The sequence below is a fragment of the Trichechus manatus genome, unplaced genomic scaffold, assembly GCF_000243295.1.
Source record: "Trichechus manatus latirostris isolate Lorelei unplaced genomic scaffold, TriManLat1.0 scaffold00074, whole genome shotgun sequence".
NCBI classification, from domain to species: domain Eukaryota; kingdom Metazoa; phylum Chordata; class Mammalia; order Sirenia; family Trichechidae; genus Trichechus; species Trichechus manatus.
Window position 1 is genome coordinate 8,532,452 of NW_004444010.1, and position 7,507 is coordinate 8,539,958.

Consider the following 7,507-nt stretch of genomic DNA (forward strand, 5'->3'; position numbering starts at 1 on the left):
TTGTGAGCTTCTCTAGGCACCAGGCTGCAAATGTATTAGGGCCAGGGAATTCTCTCATTACAATGAGGAATTCTGATACAGTTTCTGAGAGAAAAAAATCCTTCCTACCACTGTAGGAATTATGGGTAGACCTTAAGTTCCCAAACCAAGTTGTAGAGTGGATTCTCTATCAGAAATGTGTCAGCATGACAAAATGATTGAGAGCACAGGATATGGAGTCACACAGATCTAGATTTCACAGGGACCCTACGCTTCAGTTTCCTTGTCTATAAAGTGGGTATGGTAACACCTACTTCATGGGTATATTACAATCAAAATTCACGCCAACATTTAACTGAGGTGCAAATTTCTTTGGGAAAAGATTTAAATAAACTGAAAACACTGCAATTCATAAATAAAAATGAGAACACAATACAATTTTAGTGACATAAGAGAATGTTGTATTAAATTAGCTGGTAGTATTTATAATTCTTTTAATTACCAATAAGAAAATTAAATACATGCCATATTGTTAATAATACAGACGAGATCACTGCAAAGTTTCTGACACTTTCTCTTTCCTGTTCAAAATTACTCCAAAAGAAATATATTTTAAAGAGCACGAATGGTTTTAACTTAATATCAAGTTGGTTCTAAAAATGTAACCTTCCAGTTTATTATTCAAATATACCTCTAAGCAGAAATTAACATGAATTGATGAAATTAAGAATTATTTGGCCAACAGCTCACAGAATGATCTGAGTCAGTAATTTCAAATTAAGAGTTGTTCAAACTCGAAATTGGCAGTCACACACAGTGTAAAGGGTTTGTTTACAGCACTGACAAGAAAACACTGACAAGACCAATCTTTTAGAAGATTTATCCAGGTAGTTTAATAATAATTATTTTAAAGCAACGTAATTGCTGAAATGCTCAATGCTACACAAATTAAACCAAAATGGATTTCTCCTTAAGGAACAAATAATAGGAAAGAACAAAAGTTGCAAGTGTTATTTTTAACCTGGGATATTTTCCAGTTTGGTGTTAGGAATAAAATGCCGCTCAACCACTGAAAAACAGCCTTGATGCTTGGAATAACCTTTAAACGTGTGTGTGTGTGTGTGTGTGTGTCTGTGTGTGTCTGTGTGTGTCTGTGTGTGTGTGTGCGCGCGCGCGCGATTTTAAAGGCAGACGGATTTGTTGCCTTTAGCGTGCACCCTTAGGATACAACAGTGTGTAGGATTACTTAAGAATGACACATATGCGAGATCAGAAGAAGAAAAGAAACATTAGTTGAAATACAAGCATTGTGAACTTTGAACAATGTTGAAACGCTACACTAGGAGGCTGAAAAGATGGTTTTGGGTAAGGGTAATTAACCTCCGGGTAGAAACCGAAGGGTCAAGTGTGGGGCTGGTGGAATTTAAGAGACAGAAAGGGGGAGTGGGAGGAAGTGGGGACGTGGTAACCAAACGGGGCCCTGGTGGCGCAGTGGTTAAGAACTACGGCAAGCAGTTCGAATCTACCAGCTGTTCCTTGGATACCCTATGGGGCAGTTGTACTCTGCCCTATAGGGTCGCTATGTGTCGGAATCGACTCGATGGGAACGGGTTTGGTTTTCACAGGTTTGCTAACCAAACAGGGTTTATGGTTCAGAAGAGATTTTTCTTTTGGAGGGTAGTGGGGAAGACGGGATCTTAGATGAAGGGTGTGTGTGTGTGATTAAAGGTTTATACTTAGTGTTGAGAAAAAGAGGTGACAAAGTTGGGGAGGTGGAATTCGGAGGTATGGGAGCAGGGAGAGGAAGGAATGCGGGGATTTCCAGGCTGAGGCTGACAAGCTTGGGGCGCGCGCTGTTGGTGCGCCCCTCTCTCGGGAAGAGTGGCCCCTCTACTGTCAGGTCCGCTAGCCCGTCCGCCTCGACAGAACCTTGGCCCTCCCGCTACACAGGCCCTCCTCGGGCTCCGGGCCCTCCTCACCTCAGGCCGCTATGCCACGATCCTCCGCGCCTCCACGGCGCCCGTCTCCCTCAGCGCCGGTCCAGGCTGGAACCGTCGGCCGGGCGGGCGCGGCTACCCCACCTCTGCTGCGCCCGGGCGGCCTCGGCGCGGCTCCGCGGGCCTCTCGGGTCCTTGCCCGGCTCCAGCTCTCCCCGAAGACACCGCGCGAGTCCTCCCCTCGCGGCTGGGAGAGGAGCCACTCTGGCCCCGCCCCACGGCTCCCCAGCGGAGTTCGCCCCCGGGCTCGGGGCCTTCGCGCTGATTGGCCCCTGGGAGACTCGGCGCGCCCCGGCATTGGCTCAGAGGCCAGCCGACCAGGAGGGGGCGGGACACCAGGGGGCTGAGATTCCCGTAACGAGGCTCCTGGCGTCCGGGATTCCGGTGGCTGAGCCCGCGTCGTCTCTCCCAGACAAGATCGAAGGACTCCCCCCAGCTCCCCTCTGCTGGCGGAGGGGTGGGTGGGTGGAATGTTCCACTTTTCGTGGAATAAGGGGGTCGTGAGCGGAGGCCTCGGTGCCGCTCGTGCCTTCCGCACTCCTCGCTCGCCTCGGCGTCTTGGCTTTGCTTCGCGGCCTTCCCTTGGGGCTCAGAGCCGCTAGGAACCGCTGGGCTCCCTTGGGGGCGAGAGGAGCGTGGGAGCGCCTCAGGGAAAGTGAAGGGCTCGGTGGTCGTGACTCCGCACGATATTGCCACAGATTATGGCGGCGGTTTTGGTCCAAGTCTCACGTAAACGAACCTTGTAATACCACAATACATATATGTTAAGTAAGTGAATGAGTTTGGGTGTCATTGATCAGTGAACCCCAGAGTTGGTGACCTGCCAAGAAACTAGATTTTCTTTGCAGTTTGTACCTCTCAATCTATGATAAAAATACTGAGTAAAGACCAATTTCATTATAATTCACCCCTTCCCACTTCAAAGCCTGGAAGATAAACCTCCAGGCTCACTTTGGTATATATATTTTTCTAAAACATAATTAAAAGCTTTTAAAAATAATACTGTGTGTATATGTGTGTGTAAAACACATCCAAGGCCAAGGCCTTTTGTGGAAGAATGGCAGGCAATAGTGGTTTAACGGACGTGAAGAAATTATGCCCGTAAATTAACAATTATAAGGTCCCTCATTATTGAGGATTCAGATAAACTAAAACAGATCAAATTATTATCTCTTAGTTGTCAATCAGGTAATTTTCATGACACAGCAAAATGGGTCTACTATGTGTCCAGAATAAATGAGGCCCGGGCAAACCAGAGGATAGTGTTGGTGGAAGAACAAAACTCTATCCTGTTGAGCTCTTGCTGCCCCTGTCACGCTATATCAGAACTGCAGACTGTGACCCCGTGAATTCTAGCTTTTCCACTTGTTAGGTGCTGTGGAGTCGGTTCTGACTAATAGACCCTGTATACAACAGAGCGAAACACTGCTGGGTCCTGCACATCCTCACAATCGTTGCTATTCTCGAGCCCATGTTGCAGCCTCTATGTCAATCCAGCTCGTTGAGGGTCTTCCTCTCTTTCGCTTATTAGGGGTGTTTATGTTAAAGCAAACTTGTAAAACTTTGTTAGATTAAAAAATTTATCTAAATCCAAAGCGGCAATGTCTAGTGGTTAAGTGTACCCTCTGGTCCACACTTCCTGGATTTGAATCTTGATGCATGCTGCTACTTCCTATCTCTGTGACCTTGGGCAAGTCTTTTTAGCCTTCTCAGCTGCAAAATGAGAATAATGGTACCAATCCAATAAGTCTGTTGAAAGGATTGAATGAGTTAAAATACATGAAGTGCTTGGCACGTAGTGTCAGCTGCTGCTGAGTCGATTCTGACTCATGGAGACTCCATGTGTGTCAAAGTAGAACTTGTGTTCCAAACGGTTTTCAATAACTGCTGTTTGGAAATAGATCATCAGGCCTTTCTTCCAAGATGCCTGTGGGTGGACTTGAACTTCTAATCTTTCGATTAGCAGCGAAGCGTGTTAACCATTTGTATCACTCTCAGACCACCTGCCACATACCCGCTGCCTTCGAGTTGATTCCAACTCATAGCGACCCTGTAGAACAGAGGAGAACTGCTCCATACGGTTTCCAAGGAGTGCCTGGTGGATTCGAACTGCTGACCTTTTGGTTAGCAGCCGTAGCTCTTAACCACTATGCCACCAGGATTTCCACCTGGCACATAGTAAATACTAAATGTCAGCTATTACCATTACTGAATCCTACTATGTCAGTGCTTTCCAAACCTTTTAGCATCACAGCATATATTGAAAATGATAATATTTCTGTGGCACAGGGGGTTGATAGCAGGGACTCAATAACTCACAGCACACTAACCTGCCTTGACACATTGATCAGGAAAGCAAAGGACTGAGTTAGCCCTTTTGTGGATATTTTTGTAATTGGCTCAGCTCAGCCCCTCCCCCTAAGAAACTCACATTTTGTAGGGGTGGTCAAAGTCCCAGGCTAAAGGGGTGAACCAACATCAGAGAAAGATTTTTCAGGACGATAGGAGACCTTCCCTACTCTGCTGAAATTACATGACTGTACAGCAGGGCTTCGATTCCAGTTTGAACCCCTGCTGAGAATTTGCAGTTCTAACAAGTTCCCAGGAAATTATACATAAGAATCACCTGGGGGATCTTGTTAAAATATAAATTCTGATTCAGTATATCTGGGAGTGGAAATGCAGATTCTCAACAGGGAACTTGTTAGAAATCTGGAACAAACTGGTTTAAAGGCCTGCTTTGGGGACACCTTCACAGGATATTGGCCCAGCAGTGACAACTTTTAGGTTAAGGATTTGTCACTAGAAAGCCCTATTGAAATGCAAATGTAAGTGGAGGAAAGTGACATATCAATTGGGAAGCTCCTATAAATGCCCTCGGGTCATTCGGCGGTTTTAGATATGTCAGAAGCAGGGAGTGGTTACATCAGCAACCCACAGTTGTAGCCACACCTTCAACCTATTCATTAGATGAAATTACTCCACCTCCATGATTTCGAGTTGTAAATATCCCTCTCTGTACCCACAGCCTCGTAGTGACCCTATAGGACAGAGGGACAGAGTAGAACTGCCCCATTGAGTTTCCAAGGAGCACCTGGTGGATTCGAACTGCTGACCTTCTGGTTAGCAGCTGTAGCTCTTAACCATTATGGTTGCTATGAGTTGAAATCAACTCCACAGCAATGGGTTTTGTTTTTGTTTTTTACCCACAGCCACCTACCCCTCTAACTCTCCTATACCTTCACTCTCATTAAATCTGCAGTTTGTCCTCAGTGTGACCTCTAGAATTTGTTCTCAGAGTTGATCAGTTATTACCTTCTCTTATCTTCTTAAACTGTTGGAACCCTCTTATCAACCATTTTAATTTCACTCTCACTAAACCAAAAAATCAAATCATCAAGTCAGTTCCGACTCATAGTGATCCTATAGGACAGAATAGAACTGGCCCATAAGGTTTCCAAGGCTGTAAATCTTTTATAGAAGCAGACTGCCACATCTTTCTCCCATGGAGCAGCTGGTGGGTTCAAACCACCGACCTTTTGGTTAGGAGCTTTAACCACTGCACCACCAGAGCTCTTTCATTCTCACTAGTATCTTCAATTCCCTCGACCTTCAACCATGTTTATCTTGTCAATTCTATTTCCTACTACATTCTTTTATTTTTCCAAATTATTTCCCTTTTCCTTGAACTACCAGCCCCACCCCAACATTTAGTCTTAGTACAGAACATAGTTTCATTATTTCCTGGAAAAATCAAGACTATCCCTTGTGAGCGTTCTCAACATTTCTCCAATTTTGTTGTTGTTGTGTGCTCTCTAATTGATTCTGACTCACAGCAACCCTATAGAACAGAGCAGAACCGCCCCCTAGGGTTTTCTAGGCTGGAATCCTTATGGGAGCAGATCACCAGGTCTTTTCCCCCTCTGAGCCCCTGGTAGGTTGAGACTGCAGCCCTTTCAGTCAGCAGCCGAGCGCCTAACCACTGCGTCATCAGGACTCTTTCTTCTCCACCTGAAGAGGCAACTAGATATTAATCTTTTCGTCTTTCCCCCTGCCTCAGAGGAAGAAAGGCCCCTATTCTTGTAAAAGGTTAACTCTCCTTCTATGTTCTTGGTCCCACTCCCACTAAGTTCAACCCACTCGTTTTACGTTTCTCATTATTAGCATTAAATACCTTAGAAAATTTAAAAAAAAATTAACTCAATGGAGAGTTAGAGAGAGCTTCTCTGTATATAATAAAACCTCTATAACCTAATAGCATACTAACTAATTAAAAGTAATTAATTAAATATAAGTCTCAAAATGAAACAGTTAAAGCCACATTGTAATCCACTTAATAAAATGAATTTGGGATGAATATGAATCTAAATCAAGTTATAGCTAAATTTATAAGCTTGTTGTTGTTAGTTGCTGTCAAGTCGATTCTGACTCATGGTGACCACATGTATGCAAAGTAGAACTATTCCACTGGGTTTTCAAATTGCCAGATCTGTCTTCCAAGGTGCCTGTAGGTGGGTTTGAAACATCAACCTTTCGGTTCATAGTTGAGGGCTTAACTGTTCGCACCACCTAGGAACTCTAATTTCCAAGCTAGAAAGCAGGAAAGATTTATTTCATGCAACAAAGTAGCAATAGTTTTTTGACTGCCATTTAGAAAACTTTCTGAAGAATAATATATATTCAGAAAAATGAATATATCGTAAGAGTACAGCTTGATACATTTTCATAAACACACCCATGTAACTAGCATCTAGATCAAGAAACAGAACATGACCAGCCCTCTAGAAGCCCCCTCCTACTCTGCTCTAGTTATTCCCCCTGCCATAGGTGACCACTCTTTTGACTTCAAAAGGCATAGTTTTATGACTATCATTTTAAAAATGAGAAGTAAATGGAAATTTCTTAATGTTATTAATATTAGCATATTTTATTTCATTTTAATGACTAATTAGAGTAAGTGAGTTTGAAACGAAGTAAGTACTGTTCTGTATAAAGGCTATGCAGATTGAAGAGGAGGGGGTCTAGCTTCTCATTTCTCTGAACCTCTGGGAAACCTTATCAAATGGCCATGCACTGGTCAATGACCATACGTTACCCTGCCTCATAGGGCAATTTGGCTGCAGAAAAGAAAAGTGCAGAAGTTTAAACAGAGTTAGGTGCATCCTATTCCTGACACATACATCTATAAAGAAGTAGAATATTAGGACGCAGCTTTGGTATTGCCCAGACTTGCTCCAGAATACCATCCTAGGGAGTTGGAACACACCTTGCTTTTGTTAACTTTAATGTAACCTGTGAGAAGCAAAGGCATTTCTTTGTTTCTTGTTTGGTCATGTCTCCCTGGAAAAGAATATTCTTCAGCTATAGGTCCCTGGGCTCCAATCTAACATTTATGCTCAAACCAAACAGTGAAAAAATACCGAGATGAATTTTGTAAAAACAAAAACAAAAAACAACAATTTATTTTGTGGCCTTATGTGGCCAAAAATTCCAAGCACTCTACCTAGGATTTGAGTAAAGATATAATACTA

At 43.6% G+C, this 7,507-nt stretch overlaps 1 protein-coding gene across 3 annotated transcripts in view; it reads right to left on the minus strand.

Annotated features, from left to right (window-relative positions):
* The window catches only part of IL6ST (interleukin 6 cytokine family signal transducer), a 40,936-nt gene extending 38,772 nt beyond the window's left edge, over window positions 1–2,164 (minus strand). For all 3 annotated transcript variants that reach the window (XM_023734981.1, XM_023734980.1, XM_004380477.2), the window contains exon 1: window positions 1,959–2,164. The gene's annotated coding sequence lies outside the window, so the exon portion shown is untranslated. The remainder of the gene's footprint in view (window positions 1–1,958) is intronic.
* Window positions 2,165–7,507: the final 5,343 nt, after the last annotated feature.